The sequence below is a fragment of the Ovis canadensis genome, chromosome 25 (assembly GCF_042477335.2).
Source record: "Ovis canadensis isolate MfBH-ARS-UI-01 breed Bighorn chromosome 25, ARS-UI_OviCan_v2, whole genome shotgun sequence".
NCBI lineage: Eukaryota > Metazoa > Chordata > Mammalia > Artiodactyla > Bovidae > Ovis > Ovis canadensis.
The window spans coordinates 31,404,382-31,422,680 of record NC_091269.1 but is presented as its reverse complement, the minus strand read 5'-3'; the positions used below and the strand labels follow the sequence as shown (position 1 = coordinate 31,422,680).

The window sequence follows — 18,299 nt, the reverse complement described above, 5'->3', positions numbered from 1 at the left end:
GAGAGAGGTACTTCCAGGGTAGTCCAGTGGCTAAGACTCTGCTTTCCCAATGCAGGGGGCCTGGGTTTGATCCTTGGTCAGGGAACTAGATCCCACATGCTGCAACCAACACCTGGTGCAGCCAAATAAGTAAGTATTAAAAAAAGAGAGAGAGAGAGAGTGAGAGAGGGAGATAGCTGATAGACAGATAGAAATGAGAGAAAAGAATAAAAAGAGAGATTGGAACGTCCCTGGTGGTCCAGTGGTTAAGACTCCACATTCCCATCACAGTGAATGTTGGGTTGATCCCTTGTTGAGGAATGAAGAACCTGCATGCTTCGAGGTGCAGACAAAAAGAAAATAAAAAGAGAGGTAATAACATTGACATAATTCATAGGCAATGTGGCCATCTATTAAGAATACCCACCAAGTCAAACAACTATTTCTGTGTTTTGTCCCAAGCATCATGAGGCTCCTCTTTAATCTGGGTGTCTTCTCCCTGTGGACATGACTTTAGGGAAGGAGGCAGAAAATGCCAGGCAATGGTAGTTCCCACAGTAGGAGTGCCAGTTTCTGCCTCTGGCATCCTAGGGGTAGCATGAGAGGAGAAAAGACTTGGGATTTATGCTAGCTCCAAAGGTAAATTTTACCATGTTTAATACTCTTTCTGGGCTTCCTAGGTGGTGCTAGTGGTAAAGAATCCACTTGCCAGTGCAGTAGACTTAAGAGATCCCTGGGTCGGGAAGACCCCCTGGAGGAGGGCATGGCAACCCACTCCAGTATTCTTCCCTGCAGAATTCCATGGAGAGAGGAACCTGTAGGTCACAGTCCATAGGGTCGCAGAGTCAGACATGACTGAAGTGACTTAGTACACAAGCAATACCCTTTCTACCAGTTCAAAAATATTATATGTGCTCACTCTCTCTCTCCACACACACATACATCCCACCTTGACCAAAATAATGTAAACTGGAATTAGAAAAGTATTTACTAAGTGGCATTTCATGTTGTGGGCCATTAACTGTCTCTTAGGTTATCAGAAAGAAAGGTAGGACCTCCCTGGTGATCCAGTGGTTAAGAATCCACCTTCCAGTGTGGGTGACATGGGTTCAATCCCTGGCCCAGGAAGGTTCCACATGCCGCTGAGCAACATGTACCACAGCTACTGAACCCATGTTCCGCAACAAGAGAAGCATCCGCAGCAAGAGAGAAGCCTCCGCAACGAGAAACTCATGCATGGCAATGAACAGTAGCACTGGCTCGCCACAACCAAGACCCAGCACGGCCAAAAATGAATGAATAGAGAAATAAAATTAATTTAAAAAGTAGAATATATATATATATGAAGCAAAGATAGGTAATTGTATAGTTGAGTGTCCATCCCAGAGAAGAAAAAATCAAGTGTATATACGTTTGACCTTCCATATCCTTGGGTCCTGAATTAGTAGATTCAGCCAATTGTAATCAATTGGGTGAATCCTCAGAGGCCAGAGCTCTCAGATATAACTGGCTGGCTTACTGCACCATTTTATAAAAGGAACTTGAGCCACCACCACACGTTTTATTTGTGGGGTCTTGGGATCGATCCATCGAGGATATCAGGAGACTACTGTTTTTCATAAGAAACGGATCCAAAAGCCAACAACAGTCAAAGGAAACTCCAATTTACCTCCTCTGGAGTCACTTTCAGGATATGTTTTGTTGTAACTGGAAATTCAAAGATCCTGGTGATTGTTTCCAGGAACTGAGCCCAGAGAAAGTGAAGGCATTGATACTTAAAGAAATGTTTACATCTTTAGGAATGTATTTCCTTTGATAGCCACTTCTTGCCTTTCTAGGAGGAATTAGAGATAAACTGATGGGACATCAAAAGTTAAGCACATAGTCCTATGCTTGACACAGGCTGAGATTTCATTTCTCACAAACTCAGACAGTACAAGCAGCCAGGGGTTCATAGGACCAGCCTCTCCAGTATACAAGAATGGGAAACCAAGATGGTGCCAGGTGGCCACTGGGCTTTAATATTTCATTTCAGAGGCTTTCCTGGTGGTTCAGTGGTAAAGAATTGGCCTGCCAATGCAGGAGACATGGGTTCAATCCCTGATCCAGGAAGATCCCACATGTCTCAGAGCAACTTAAGCCCGTGTGCCACAACTACTGAAGCCCCCGTGTGCCCTAGAGCCTGGATTCTGCAACAAGAGAAGCTCATGGACCACAGGAGAGTAGCCTCAGATCGCCACAACTAGGAAAAAAGGCCCACGCAGCAGCAAAGATCTAGCACAGCCAAAAATAAATAAATAAAATTAAAAAAAACCTTCATTCCATCCTCTGGGTAAGCAAGCCAACATGTGGAAGACTCCCCTGTTGCCAGGAAACGAATGTAACAAAGAAGCCAAGTCATTAACAAGCTAATTTATAATGGAAGCCTAATCATTTGAGTAAATAAAATTGAATGTTTATCTCTCAGGCCAAATACAGATTAAGAAGCGTGATTGTTGAAGAATTATTAAATAAGAGACAAGTTTCATATAAAAGGAAAAAAGAAATTTGGGAATGTCCTAACAGATTAGTTCTTGTAAAAGATTGGTTCTCAAGTAAAAAAATTATAGGAAGAATAAGACTTTGGTAGAAAGTCTTTTCTGTGTCAAATCTATTGACGTGACTTTCTACTTAAATCACCTGGAGGGATTTTTTTTCCCATCACTTTATTATTATTATTTGGCCACACAGTTTGTGGGATTTTAGTTCCCCAATCAGGGATTGAACCCATGCCCTCAGCAGAGAAAGCACAGAGTCGTAACCACTAGACTGCCAAGGAATCTCACCTGAAGAGATTTTTAAACATACAGATACTCAGGGTCTCATCTGGAAATACCTAGTGTAAGGGACCTAGGATTGGTCTGAGAAACTGGTGCTTTTAAGAGTCTTGGAGGGACTTCTCTGGTGGTGCAGTGGTTAAGAATCCACCTGCCAATGCAGGGGACACAGGTTGGATCCCTGGTCTGGGAAGATTCCACATGCCACAGCTACTGAAACCTGTGGCTGCGTAACAAGAGAAGCCACCGTGATAAGAAGCCTGTGCACTGCGATGAAGAGTAGCCCTCACTCACTGCAACTAGAGAAAGCCCACGCACAGCAACAAAGACACAGCATAGTCAAAAAAAGCGAAAAACCAAAAAACAGTGTCTTGGAGTCTTTCCATTTAATAATAGTGACTCTAAGTTGGCATTTCCTTTTCTTTCCAAAACCAGATAACAAATATGGTCTTCAACTTAACTAGGGAGAACTGAAGTGCTGAACAAATCAGGTAGGAGAGGAGCCATCCACAGGGGTAGGAGAGGGAGGGTGCAGAATGGGCTGCAGAAAGAGTGGACGTCCTGCAGTACAAAATGCAGACACCTGTCTTGTGAGATCAGGAATGTAATGCAGCCACCTTCTCTGCAGGGAAAAAAAAATGAGTGGGTACGAATAAGGAACCACATGCTCGAGTCACATAGAAGATGGTTTGGTGGAGAAAAGGAGTGTGGAGAGTTTCCCCCATGTCTCCCACTGTCCACTCACTGTTGGTGACAATGACAAAAATATGAAAGATGGAAGGACATAGTACAGCGAGCCATCTCTGAGGGTCGGAGCATTGTCAGTACAGTCACTTTGGAAACCGGTGTGCAGAGTGGGGCAGACTTGGGGCCTGTCCCAAGTCCCAGCAGTTCCTCTCCAAGAAGCATAGCCCTGTGGGACTCTTGGGAAGGAGTCCCAGGGACCAGATGATTTTGTCCTAGGCAGTCTAGATGGATAACATTGCAGAGCCTGGGACAACACAAAGGTCCTTCAACAGAGAAATGGAGAAATCAGTTGTGTACAGTCAGTAGAGTGGAATGCCATTCTGAAGGGAGTGTGACAAGTGTCACTATCACCTCCAACGTGGAGCCATCTCTCAAGTATGATGTTGACTAAGAAAAGCATATCCATGGTGGTCCAATGGTTAAGATTCTGCCCTTCAGGGGGCATGGGTTCTATCTCTTCCAATGGTTAGAAGGCATCATTCAGAAAAAGACACATCATTCAAAAAAAAAAAAAAAAGCAAATCACACAAGATGATATAAAGCATAAAACTGTGTCTTTGAAAGTCCAAGTATATATGATACTATTTAATATAATGTGTAGACATAAAACAGGACACTGAAAATCTATGAGGAATAACAGGGATTAGTAAGCACACATTTAGGGTTATGTTGCTTTAGGGTGGGCACCCTGCAAGGGCCCCAAAGATGGAGATAGCACCTGATTTTGTTACCTGAGCTCCAGATCTACTGACCTTTGTTCTGTTTTCTTTCTTTAATCTTACATATACATTTTATATTTCATATATTCTCTCAACATAATTTTTCAAAATGCAAAAGAAATAACTACACATTAAAGCCTTGACTAGCCCTGGGCCCTCCTCCACGTGAACCTTCTGCAAAGTGCTGGTTCAGAAAACACCTGAAGGGAGATGAGTTATCAAAAAGGAACCAGAAAAAGATCTATACAAAGATATTACAAGGGAAAGGGAAGGAAGAGGAAAAAAAAGGTTGACCAAGAACTCGCAGAAAAACACTGCTACAAGACCAACAGAAAGGAAGCCCAGCACTTCCCATGAACATTTACTGAGGGGTGTGTGTGTGTATGTGTGTGTGAAAGTTGCTTGGTTGGGTCCGACTCTTTGCAACCCCACAACTATAGCTCCCCAGGTTCCTCTGTCCATGGAATTCTCCAGGCAAGAAAATTAGAATGGGTAGCCATTCCCATCCCCAGGGGATCGTCCCTATCCAGGGATCGAACTGGAGTCTCCCACGTTGCAGGAAGATTCTTTACAATCTGAGCCACCAGGGAAGTCCTTATTGAAGTGATCACCTCTAAAAATTAGACAGATTCTTATAGAAATGCAAGAGTTCAAGACTAGATGGCAGTCTATTTCAAATAACTCAGCAAAACTGAGCATGGAACTGCAACCTGGCCCTGCCCTCTGCCTGCGTGTCAGGGAGAATGAGTATGTTTCCAGGTACTAAAACTGCCTTGGGGAACTTCCCTGGTGCTTTAGTGGTTAAGAATCCGCCTTGCAATGCGAGGGACTCAGGTTCGATCCCTGGTCAGGGAACTAAGATCCCACATGCCATGAAGCTACTGAATCCCTCTGGCTCTGGAGCTCTGGCCCCACGAGAGACTCCCTGCACCACAATGAAGGATCCTGCAATGACACAATGAAGATCCCACGTGCTGTGACTAAGCTGATGCTGCCAAATAAATATGAAAAATATAAAATAAAACTGACTTGGGAGAGTTTCTTAAGGATCTCTCCAGTCTCCCATATATCCTAACTGAACCACTTAAGCCATTTCGAATGGTGTCTATTTCATTTTTAATCCCTGTCATTCAAACAGTCCTGCATGTCAGGTGCTGTGCTAGGCGAGTTGTGTTCTAGAGCCCTGGGTGCCTGGAAGTGGAGATGGCAATTAGATGGTGCCACAGGAGAGGGTATCTAGGGCCCCTCTATGCAGAAGCATCTAACTGGTCTAGGGGTCTGGGAAATTTGCCAGAGGAAACAGCATACCAGATGGGGCCTGAAGGAGGAGTAAGGGTCAGCAAGGGAAGATAAAGGGTGGCGGGTGGGAAGAATGTTCCAGATAGGGAAATAAAATACGCAAAGGCCTAAAGGAGGCAGAGGGCGTGGAATTCTAAAGGAGAGGCTTGAGTGGGACGCCAGGCCCAAATAGGGATGCCTTGTAGGCCAAGTTAAGGAATGTATTTGCTGTCTTATAGGAATTGGAAAACACCATTTTAAGCAAGGGAGTTATATATCAGATTGATATTTTAGATCCCACATGTGACACGGGGCAGCCAAAAAAAGAAGGATTATCTTACGGTTATAGAGGTCAGAAGCCCACCATGTATTCACTGGTTGTATTTGCTGAGACGCAAGTCTCCTGTGGCTCCTGCATTGCAGGAGGATTCTTTACCAGCTGAGCCCTCTGGGAAGTTCATCTCAAACTTAATACATCCCAGATAGAACATCTGATTTCACCACAACCTGTTATCCCAGCTTCTCTATTCCAAGAAATGCACTCTCTCCACTCATTTGCTCAAGACAAAGACCTGTGAGTCTTTGCCCAACCCCACCGCCGGTGCTGTGGAATTTACCCTACAGGTGCGTCCACATCCACGTCATAAAATTATTGTCATAGCAGTGCTGTCCAACAGAACTGTCTGAGATGATGGGAATACTCTGTCTCCGCATCGTCTAATTTGGTGGCTACTAGCCTCATGTGGCTGTCAAGCATTTGCAATGTGGCTAGTGTCCCCAAGGAGTGAATTTTTAAGTTAATTAGCCACATGTGGCTAGTGCTACCATATTGGAAAGCACAGGGCTTCTGTGACTCATTTCATATCCTTTTCTGTTCTCAACCTACTCTACTTATCTTTTCTCCCCACTTCTCTACCAGGATTTCTTTTCTCAAGGGTGCCAGTGGTTATGCATTGTCAAGTCTGGTGATCATTGTTCTGTCCTTTTTTATCTTACTTCTCAATTGTTATTGGCCCAGTTGACCAGACCTTCTTTTTTTTTATTTGGCTGTGCTGCATGTGGGATTTAGTTCCCTGACCAGTACTTGAACCCGTGTCCCTGCACTGGGAGCACAGAGTCTTAATCACTGAATGGCCAGGGAAGTCCTGACCGGACCTTCATTTTGACGTGTTCTCTGCCGGGGTTCCATGATTCTTCTGCCTTCACCCGTCTGAACCATTGTCCTACACCATCCCTGTGGCTGGCCTCTTCCTCTGCTTCAACTGGAAGTGTCTGAATGCCCCAGATATCTATCCTGTACCCTTCGCCATCTGTCCACCTCTTTGCAGGTGCTCTCACTCAGTTAGCATTAGATACAGTCTCTGTACTGATCAGAACCAACTCTGTGTCTCCAACCCGAATTCTCCACTGAGCTCTGAACATTCATATCCAATTGCCTACTTCACATATCCACGGAGATTTTCGATAAGCATCTCAAACTTGAGCTGCCATCTTTGCCCCTGAATTATGGCAAAAACCTCACCATTGTTTCCTCTGTTGCCACCCTCCCCACACCACCACTGCATACAATGTCTGCACAGCAGCCAGAAGGAACTTTCAAAATTGCAAACACTTTAGAAAATGTTTTGAAAATCCTCCAGTAGCTTTCTCTTGCACCTTAAAGTATGGGATTAGTGCGTCTCTCTGTCAACCCACTTGGGAATTTCCCCACCTCTGAGTTTCATATAACATGAGGTCCTGCACTATTCTTATTGTTTAAACCTTTCACTTGGATTTACTGTTACTTGAAACCAAACACATCCTAACTGATCCGGTGCTCAGTGGATCTTCTCTGAGCGTGTGTGCTCAGTCGCTTCAGTCGTGTCCAGCTCTTTGTGACCCTCTGGACTGTAGCCCACCAGGCTCCTCTGTCCATGGGGTTCTCCAGGCAAGAATACTGGAGTGGGTTGTCATGCCCTCTTGCGGGGGATCTTCCTGACCTGGGGATCTTCCCGACCCAGGCATCGTAACTCTGTCACCTGCATTCCAGGTGGATTCTTTACCTGCTGAGCCACCTGGGAAACACAGAGAACTGCATGCTAGTAAATAAAAGTCCTCTAAGATGGCAGGCTAGGGTCCTAGGGAACCGTCTTGCTGGGGTCTGGATGGAGGGGCGGATGAGGAAGCAAAGTAAGAAGACCAGTAAAAGTTGTTGCAAAGATGTCTCAATTTTGGCCTGAGTGGGGAGGAGGTGTGTTAATTTCTTCTTTCCTGCAGCCATTCACAGGTGGGCTAGATCAGGATGTTTCCTTTGAGCTGAACAAAGGTATTTTAGTTTAACCTTCAGGCATGGGGGGCTTCTCAGAGATGGGCTATCATGTAAATTTTATTTTATTTTATTTTTAGTTTTTTATTTTTTTAATTTTAAAATCTTTAATTCTTACATGCGTTCCCAATCATGAACCCCCCTCCCACCTCCCTCCCCATAACATCTCTGTGGGTCATCCCCATGCACCAGCCCCAAGCATGCTGTATCCTGTGTCAGACATAGACTGGTGATTCAATTCTTACATGATAGTATACATGTTAGAATGCCATTCTCCCAAATCATCCCACCCTCTCCCTCTCTCTCTAAGTCCAAAAGTCCGTTATACACATCTGTGTCTTTTTTCCTGTCTTGCATACAGGGTCGTCATTGCCATCTTTCTAAATTCCATATATATGTGTTAGTATACTGTATTGGTGTTTTTCTTTCTGGCTTACTTCACTCTGTATAATCGGCTCCAGTTTCATCCATCTCATCAGAACTGATTCAAATGAATTCTTTTTAACGGCTGAGTAATACTCCATGTAAATTTTAAAATAGACAACATCCCTTTAGTGATTAACGTGTAGCAAAAGCAATAGAAAACAAAGATTAAAGTAAAAGAAACAGATCTAATATGGAGTCAGATTTGTTATTCCCTATCCTTATCCCAACCTAATTCAATTAATGAATTTTTAATTAGGTGAAGGTAAACCTGCGGGCCTGGATCTGAATGACAATCAGTTCAGAATCATGTCAGAAAGTGAGTGAATTACCAAAATATCTTGGAGCTTTTCTTGCTGTATCAGAGCAGCTAAAGGAAGGCAGTTCTTTTTTTAAAAAATCACTATTTATTTATTTTTGGTGCTTTGGGTCTTAGTTGTGACTCCAGAGTGCATGGGCTCCGTTGCTATATGGCATGTGGGATCATCCCTGACCAGGGATTTAACCTGTGTCCCCTGCATTAGAAAGTGGACTCCCAACCACTGGCCCACCAGGGAAGTCCCAGAATGGCAGTTCTGATCAGGCCAAAAATAAAACTGGAAAAGTCATTATCCTATAGAAAATGACTACAGGGTAACCATAGATGAAGTTGTTTTAAATGAAGAACAGTGAGCTGGTAAAGCATTCTGGTAGAGAGGAGTGTTGTAATCAATGAAGGTAAATTCTAGCTCCTAGGAAGGAAGCGTCTGTCCAGAGTCCCTCAAAACAGTCTCTGCAGAACTTGAACCAAAATGATTTTCAGAAGTCCCCAGATCAAGTATTTGTACTCTATTTTTGTCAATTCATGCTTCTATTCAACTAACATTTCTGAAGCCCTACTATGTGTCAGTTACCATTCTAAGCACTGTGCATGTAGCATTGAAAAAAGTCCCTGTTTTCGTTCCTTCTAATAGAGGGAGACAGACATCAAAAACTAATTTAGGACTTCCTTCGTGGTCCAGTGGGTAAGAGTCTGCTTGCCAGTGCAGGGGACATGGGTTCAGTCCTTGATCCGGGAAGATCCAGCATGCTGTGGAGCGACTGAAGCCCATGTACTGCAACTACTGAAGCCATGGTCCTCAGCAAGAAAAGCCCCTGCAATGGGAAGCCAGTGGAAGGGTAGCCCCGGCTCGCTGCCACTACAGAAGACCCATGCAGAGCAACGGAGACCCAGCACAGCCAAAAATAAAGTAAAGTAAAAAATAATTTACCAGTGGGCAGGTAGACAGAGAGCAGGTGTGATAAGGGTGGGACTCATGAAGGAATGGTTGACTCTGGAGCTCAGATCTGCAAGGGAAGGGAGGGGCGAGGAGATCTGAGGAAAGATGACTCTAGACACAGGAAAGAGCAAGTGTGAGTCTCCAAGGAGGGGCTGCCTGACCTGTTACAGAAACTCAAGGAGGTCAGGGTGGCCAGAGCCTGAGGAGCAAGGGGGAGGTTAGCAGGTGGCAAGAAGGAGCCACATTGCTGAGGGCCTCAGGCTGTTTTAAGAACTAGACTTGGACTGTGGATGAGACCAGGTGCCACACCCGTGAAGACTTTGTGATGTGTTAGAATCTGACTTGTACTTGAAAATTCTCAGCCTGGCTGCTGTCTTGATGGTAGGCATCAGAGTTCAGGATGAAAAAAGGGGGCTGGTTAGAAGTTCCCCTTGGATGCAGGTGAGGGGCCCTAGGGGCTTTGACCAGAGAGGTGGTGGGGGATGGGGTGAGGGGAGCTCAGATTCTGAGGACACAGAGCAGAGGGGAGTCACTGACAGGCTGCAGGTGGAGGTGGAAGCATGAGGAGGGTTAACAGTGACTCCGGGAGAAATATCAATCACCTCAGACATGCAGATGATACCACCCTTATGGCAGAAAGTGAAGAGGGACTAAAGAGCCTCTTGATGAAAGTGAAAGTGGAGAGTGAAAAAGTTGGCTTAAAGCTCAACATTTAGAAAACGAAGATCATGGCATCCGGTCCCATCACTTCATGGGAAATAGATGGGGAAACAGTGGAAACAGTGTCAGGCTTTATTTTTTTGGGTTCCAAAATCACTGCAGATGGTGACTGCAGCCATGAAATTAAAAGATGCTTACTCCTTGGAAGAAAAGTTATGACCAACCTAGATAGCATATTCAAAAGCAGAGACATTACTTTGCCGACTAAGGCCCGTCTAGTTAAAGCTATGGTTTTTCCAGTGGTCATGTATGGATGTGAGAGTTGGACTGTGAAGAAGGCTGAGCGCTGAAGAATTGATGCGTTTGAACTGTGGTGTTGGAGAAGACTCTTGAGAGTCCCTTGGACTACAAGGAGATCCAACCAGTCCATTCTGAAGGAGATCAACCCTGGGATGTCTTTGGAAGGAATGATGCTAAAGCTGAAACTCCAGTACTTTGGCCACCTCATGCGAAGAGTTGACTCATTGGAAAAGACTCTGATGCTGGGAGGGATTGGGGGCAGGAGGAGAAGGGGGCGACAGAGGATGAGATGGCTGGATGGCATCACTGACTCGATGGATGTGAGTCTGAGTGAACTCCGGGAGTTGGTGATGGACAGAGAGGCCTGGCGTGCTGCGATTCATGGGGTTGCAAAGAGTCGGACACGACTGAGCGACTGAACTGAACTGAACTCAACAGTGACTCCAAGGCTGTTGTCTTGGGAACTGGAAGAATGAGGTTCCCATTTTCTGAAATAGGAAGACCCCAGTTCAGGTTTTCTCTTTTCATCTGTAGTTCTCTCTCTCTTTCTTTCATTTATTCATTTGACTGTGTTGGGTCTTGGTTGGATCATGTGGGATCCTTCATTGTGGCACAGGAACTCTCTAGTTCCTGTGGGTGGGCTCAGTGGTTGCAGCGTGCAGGCTTAGTTACTCCATGGCACGTGGGACCTTATTTCCCTGACCAGGGATTGAACCTGAATCCCCTGCATTGCAAGGGGAATTCTTAACCACCGGACTGCCAGAGAAGTCCCTGTCAGTCTCTTTCTGCCTCTCTTCCCTTGTAACGTATTGCTTACCTGTTGGAAAACTAGGTTATAGGATGTATATGGTTTTCCGCAGCACGGATCTTGTTGATTGTTTTCCTTTGTTTCATTTCGACGTGTTCCCCTTCCCCCTGTATTTTCTAGCAGTTGGCAGGTAGGACTATTCATTCCTCTGTGCTCAGTTGCATCTGATTCTTTGCGACCCCTCGGACTCTAGCCCTCCAGTCTCCTCTGTCCACGAGATTATCCCAGGGTTTGTACTTGAGCTGGTTGCCATTTCCTCCTCCAGAGGATCTTCCCTATCCAGGGCTTGAACCCTTGTTTCTTGCATCTTGTGCACTGGCCGGCGGGTACTTTACCTGTCCTTTAGGTAGGGCTATAAGCTTGGTGAAATCCACATCTGATTTGTGTCTGCACTGCTTCACTGCGGTGTGGGTACCGGCTCTCCTGTCCCAAACCCACGAGACACACCTCTTCTCGTTTCACCTGTGGCTGTGGTTAGCAGACGTGAGCAATCCTCCTTGTGCGGGTGCATGCTCAATCACTTCAGTTGTTTTCGATTCTTTGCAACCCTGTGGACTGTAGCCTGCCAGGCTTCTCTGTCCATGGAATTTTCCAGGCAAGAATACTGATGTGTATTGCCGTCCCCTCCTCCAGGGGATTCTCCCCACCCAGGGATCGAACCTGCGTCTCTTGCATTGGCAGGCGGATTCTTTACTGCTGAGTCACCAGGGAAGCCCAATTCTCCTTAAATTCTACTAACTTTTTACAAGTTACAAAATGATAACACTCTAACTTATCATTTAACCTTTATTTATAAGCTGAAATGTTTTTATAAAGGGAGTATCTAGTTATACTAAATATTTAGTTATACTACACTTCGTGTAGGTAACTTGGACTTAATGCTGTATTTTTTTGCCTTCATATACTATATTCATATATTCGAAATAATGTGTTAGTTGCCTAGCATCTTTCAAAAATTTTTTTTCAGTGAACTCATAGAATTAAATATCCTTGATGTATTTTAATTCATTGCAGGAAATTTTGATTCATGTTAATTAAAATCTTTCTTCTTTGACCCTGGAGATTTTTGAATGGTCGTCTGTCTCCAGTAATTTATTTGTTTCTAATATGACAATATGTTCCAGACACCTTTTACCATTTCCAGCCCTGGAATCAGCCATTTCTCCAGGAGCTTAGTCTTCTCTTAATAGAAAATGATATTGAGTGGTGATAAGCTGGGGCCAGAGGTTGGGCCTTGTTTGGCGACTTTGTCAGTGGGCAGAGTTAGAACATATATCTACATTTTTAAAAAAAGATAACATCATCATGGGTTTATAATAACACTTGAAAAGCTTTTCAAAGTAATTTTATTTGTTTATTTACTGGCTGCCCTGGGTCTCTGTTGCTGGTTGGGCTTTTCCCTAGTTCCAGTGAGCAGGGGCTGCTTCCTTTGCAGCGGCCTTTCCCGCTGTGGAGCACAGGTTCTAGGGCGCTCAGGCTTCAATAACCTCGGCACGTGGGCTCAGTAGTTGCGATTCCTGGGCTCTCGAGCACAGGCTCAATAGTTCTGGTGCACGGGCTTAGCTGCTCTGTGGCATGTGGAGTCTTCCTGGTCGGGGATTCTTTACCATCTCAGCTACCAGGGAAGCCCATGAGAAGAGAGTAGGGGTATTTTAAGGCTTACTGTCCTCGACTGTTCTATAGCAGCTCAGGGAAAACACTGTAAAAGTGAGAGTGTAGCTCACTTATTTTCTGACATTTGAAGATGCCTTTGCATACTAAAAACCCATCCTTGTGGCAGTTTTCTCCCCACAGAGCACCAAGTATGGGCCAGTGTCTCACTATGTGCAGATGTAGAGAACCCTGGTGGGTTACAACTCAGTGACCAGCGCATTTACAATGCCGCCGCCATGTGAGCAGCATGTCATTATTCCCGCAAGCTGTCGACGTTGTTGAACACCTCAGGCAGGCTGATCATTACTGTATTAGCTGGTGATTGGAACAACCGAAACAATCCAACACGTGTGGTTTATTCTCTGAAGTCTTCAAAGTTCTGGCAGCTGTGAAACTGAAATAGAGTCTCTTGGTCTGTTTTCTGGGTAAGGAAGCTAAGAACATATGAAAAAAATTTCATTGTCTTTACAGATTTTTTTCAATTTTTTATGCATATATGTGTATGTGAACGCTTCCGGCATTTAATGGTCAGTAATTGCTTTGGGCAAAAGCTTATCAGAGCTCCTTCTGAACTTTCAAGTCGTTGCCTTTGAGTTCTTCAGTTGTCTTTAGGCTATCTGCAGGTAAATAGCATAGAGAATAGTGATAGAGTTTAGAGCTTTTTGCTGTCTGTAGTCATTGAACAGTATCTGTTGGTCTCAAAAAATCTTTTCTTTTTTCACAGTGGCTTACTTTTAGGATGTATACTGTGTATACATTAGGAGTGTAGAAAATACAGAGTTACAAACAGTATACTGGAAGTATCTTTATTGCAAGACCCATACATTCTCGGGTTCTTGGCCGTAAGTTCGACATGATGAGAGAACACCAAATCTCTCTGTCTCTAGTATAACATAGTGGAGATAAAGCGCATGCTTTGAGTCAGAGAAACATAGGTTCGCTCTTTTCAGCCTTGCTGCTCCTCGGGTATGTGGCTTTGGGAGAGTTCCTTGAACTCCTCTGCCTCAGTTTCCAATGTCTTTCTTCAGTCAAATGAAGATCATAATGCCCATTTCAAAATGATTGTGAGAATTTAATGTGGTAACGTGCTTAGTGCTTATTCTAGGACTTGACACACTTAAGGAGTTAATAAATAGCAAATGATATATCGATTATTTTTTTGTAATATTAAGCAACTTTAAGTAGCATTCTGTTAGAGACCAGTGGGCTGTTTGGAGTCAGTGTTGTACTGAAGTCAGTGTTGTAGGGATTTACTTACAGAGAAGAGTTATAAGCAAGACAATTAATATTTTGAAGATTTAAGTACTTTTTCTGTGCAAGTTCAGTTCAGTTCAGTTTAGTCACTCAGTCGTGTCTGACACTTTGAGACCCCAATGGACTGCAGCATGCCAGGCCTCCCTGTCCATCACCAACTCCCGGAATTTACTCAGACTCATGTCCATTGAGTTGGTGATGCCATCCAACCATCTCATCCTCTGTCATCCCCTTCTCCTCCCACCTTCAATCTCTCCCAGCATCAGGTCTTTACCAGTGAGTCAGTGCTTTGCATCAGGTGGCCAAAATATTGTAGTTTCAGCTTTAGCATCAGTCCTTCCAAAGAATATTCAGGATTGATTTCCTTTAGGATGGACTGGTTGGATCTCTTTGCTGTCCAAGGGACTCTCAAGTGTCTTCTCCAACACCACAGTTCAAAAGCATTAATTCTTTGGCACTCAGCTTTCTTTTTAGTCCAACTCTCACATCCATACATGACTACTGGAAAAACCATAGCTTTGACTAGATGGACCTTTGTTGGCAAAGTAATGTCTCTGCTTTTTAATATGCTATCTAAATTGGTCATAACTATTCTTCCAAGGAAAAGTGTCTTTTAATTTCATGGCTGCAGTCACCATCTGTAGTGATTTTGGAGCCCCCAGAAATAAAGTCTGTCACTGTTTCCACTGTTTTCCCATCTATTTGCCATGAAGTGATGGGACCAGATGCCGTGATCTTAGTTTTCTGAATGCTGAGTTTTAAGCCAGCTTTTTCACTCTCCTCTTTCACCTTCATCAAGAGGCTCTTTAGTTCTTCTTCACTTTCTGCCATAAGGGTGGTGTCATCTGCATATCCAAGGTTATCGATATTTCTCTTGGCAATCTTCATTCCACCTTGTGCTTCATCCAGCCCAGTGTTTCTCATGATGTCTCTGCATATAAGTTAAATAAGCAGGGTGACAATATACAGCCTTGACATACTTCTTTCCCAATTTGGAACCAGTCTGTTGTTCCATGTCCAGTTCTAATTGTTGCTTCTTGACCTGCATACACATTTCTCAAGAGGCAGGTCAGGTGGTCTGGTATTCCCATCTCTTTCAGAATTTTCCACAATTTGTTGTGATCCACACAGTCAAAGGCTTTGGCATAGTCAATAAAGCAGAAATACATGTTTTTCTGGAACTCTCTGGCTTTTTCGATGATCCAGCGGATGTTGGCAATTTGATCTCTGCTTCCTCTGCCTTTTCTAAATCCAGCTTGAATATCTGGAAGCTCATGGTTCATGTACTGTTGAAGCCTGGCTTGGAGAATTTTGAGCATTATTTTACCAGCATGTGAGATGAATGCAATTGTGCAGTAGTTTGAGCATTTTTTCGGCATTGCCTTTCTTTGGGATTAGAATGAAAACTGACCTTTTCCAGTCCTGTGGCCACTGGTGAGTTTTCCCAATTTGCTGGCATATCGAGTGCAGCATCTTTACAGCATCATCTTTTAGGATTTGAAATAGCTCAGCTGGAATTCCATCACCTCCACTAGCTTTGTTTATAGTGATGCTTCCGAAGGCCTACTTGCCTTTGCACTCCAGGATGTCTGGCTCTAGGTGAGTGATCACACCATCATGATTATCTGGGTCATGAAGATCTTTTTTGTATAGTTCTTCTGTGTATTCTTGCCACCTCTTCTTAATATCTTCTGCTTCTGTTAGGTCCATACCATTTCTGTCCTTTATTGAGCCCATCTTTGCATGAAATGTTCCCTTGGTATCTCTAATTTTTCTGGAAGAGATCTCTAGTTTTTCCTGTTCTATTGTTTTCCTTTATTTCTTTGCACTGACCACTGAGGAAGGCTTTCTTAGCTCTCCTTTCTATTTGGAACTCTGCATTTAAATGGGTATATCTTTCCTTTTCTTCTTTGCCTTTCGCAGGAGACCTGGGTTCGATCCTTAGGTCGGGAAGATCCCCTGGAGAAGAAAATGGCAACCCACTCCAGTATTCTTCCCTGGAGAATCCCAGGGACAGAGGAGCCTGGTGGACTGCCATCTATGGAGTTGCATAGAATCCGACACGACTGAAGCGACTTAGCAGCAGCAGCAGCCAGGTATTTCTTGACTTCCTACTTTTGCATTCCAGTCCCCTATAATGAAAAAGACATCTTTTTTGGGTGTTAGTTCTAGAAGGTCTTGTAGTTCTTCACAGAACCATTCAACTTCAGCTTCCTCAGCATTACTAGTTGGGGCATAGACTTGGATTACTGTGATATTGAATGGTTTGCCTTGGAAACGAACAGAGATCATTCTGTTGTTTTTCCAATTGCATCCAAGTACTGCATGTCAACTACAACTCTTTTGTTGACTATGAGGGCTACTCCATTTCTTCTAAGGGATTCTTGCCCACAGTAGTAGATATAATGGTCATCTGAGTTAAATTCACCCATTCCAATCCATTTTAGTTTGCTAGCTCCTAACATGTTGACGTTCACTCTTGCCATCTCCCATCTGACCACTTCCAATTTACCTTGATTCATGGACCTAACATTCCAGGTTCCTATGCAGTGTTGCTCTTTACAGCATCGGACTTTACTTCCATAACCAGTCACATCCACAGCTGGGTGTTGTTTTCGCTTTGGCTCAGTCTCTTCAGCCTTTCTGGAGTTATTTCTCCACTGATCTCCAGTAGCATGTTGGGCACCTACCGACCTGGGGGGTTCATCTTTCAGTGTTTGCTTTTCTGTGCAAAGCCTTGTGCTAAAGTTACAGACAAGTGTAACCTATGAACTCTAAGAAAGTAAATCTGTAAAATAGGAAATTGATTGGTTCAGACAATTAGTGCTTCTGCTATTTGGAGAAAGAAGACAAGACCATGGCTGGGATGTTAAAGTGATGCTTTGTTAAAGAGGTCAAAAGGCAGTTTGAGTTTGTCAAAAGAGACTAAATAAGAGTCTGAAAGACAGAAGATGAACGATCCTTTGGGCCGTGGTGAAAAGTGGTTTAGCAGGAACCATGCTGTGCTCAGTTTGTGTGCTCAGTGTGTGACTCTCTGTGACCTCACGGACTGTAGCCCACCAGGCTCTTCTGTCCATGGGATTCTCCAGGCAAGAATACTGGAGTGAGTGGGTTGCCATTTTTTACTCCAGGAGATCTTCACCACTCAGGGATCGAACCCATGTCTCTTGCATAGCCTGCGTTGGCAGGCAGATTCTTTACCGCTGGTGCCACCTGGGAAGTCCTGAGAACCGTGGCTGGGGGCAATAAATCCTCAAGGTCCCTAGAGCTGTTTTTCTGTCCACCTTTACTCATCATGACTTAGCTACTGAGCATGCACACGTCTCACCTTCTGAGATGGTTCATACTCTGTGAAGTGTGTTTCTCTCTAAATAAATATACTTCTTACAAAAAAGAAACTGCCTGAAGGTTGGATGAGGTAATATTTATACTCTTTGCAACCCCATGGACTGTAACCCTCCAGGCTCCTCTGTCCATGGAATTTTCCAGCCTAGAATACTGGAGTGGGTTGCCGTTTTCTCCAGGGCATCTTCCCGACCCAGGAATCAAGCCTGCATCTACTGTGTCTCCTGCATTGGCAGGCAGTTTCTTTAATGCTAAGCCACCTGGGGGGCTCTTAAATAAATGTGTATGTCAGAATTTTCAGGCTGCTTGTCAAAATGCTGATTCTCATGATTCTGTCTCGGTAGAAGTTGGTTGAGGCACAGGAATGTTTGTTTTTAACAAACATCCAGGGGTCATTCTATGACCTGTACATTGAAAAATACCATCTTGAATTCATGGCATGAGGTCTCTAATGTTGGATTTTCTTTTTTTTCTAATGTTGGATTTTCAAGTGTCAGTCCTCCAATGTAGTAAAAAATTAAAGGGAACATTAGAATTTGTCTGGCCAGTCAAAATAAAATAGCATACACAACTACCTCTTCCTTCAGCTAAAATATATTGGCCTAGTGCTTCCCTTGTGGCTCAGCTGGTAAAGAATCCGCCTGCAATGCCAGAGACCTGGGTTTGATTCCTGGTTTGGGAAGACCCCCTGGAGAAGGGGAAGATTACCCACCCCAGTATTCTGGCCTGGAGAATTCCATGGACTGTATAGTC

The 18,299-nt window shown here is 44.1% G+C and overlaps 1 protein-coding gene across 1 annotated transcript in view; it reads left to right on the top strand.

Moving 5' to 3' along the window:
• Positions 1-18,299, top strand: part of RASGEF1A (RasGEF domain family member 1A) — a 178,089-nt gene that overhangs the window by 12,894 nt on the left and 146,896 nt on the right. The window contains exon 3 of the mRNA XM_069571677.1: positions 16,125-16,297. The gene's annotated coding sequence lies outside the window, so the exon portion shown is untranslated. The remainder of the gene's footprint in view (positions 1-16,124; positions 16,298-18,299) is intronic.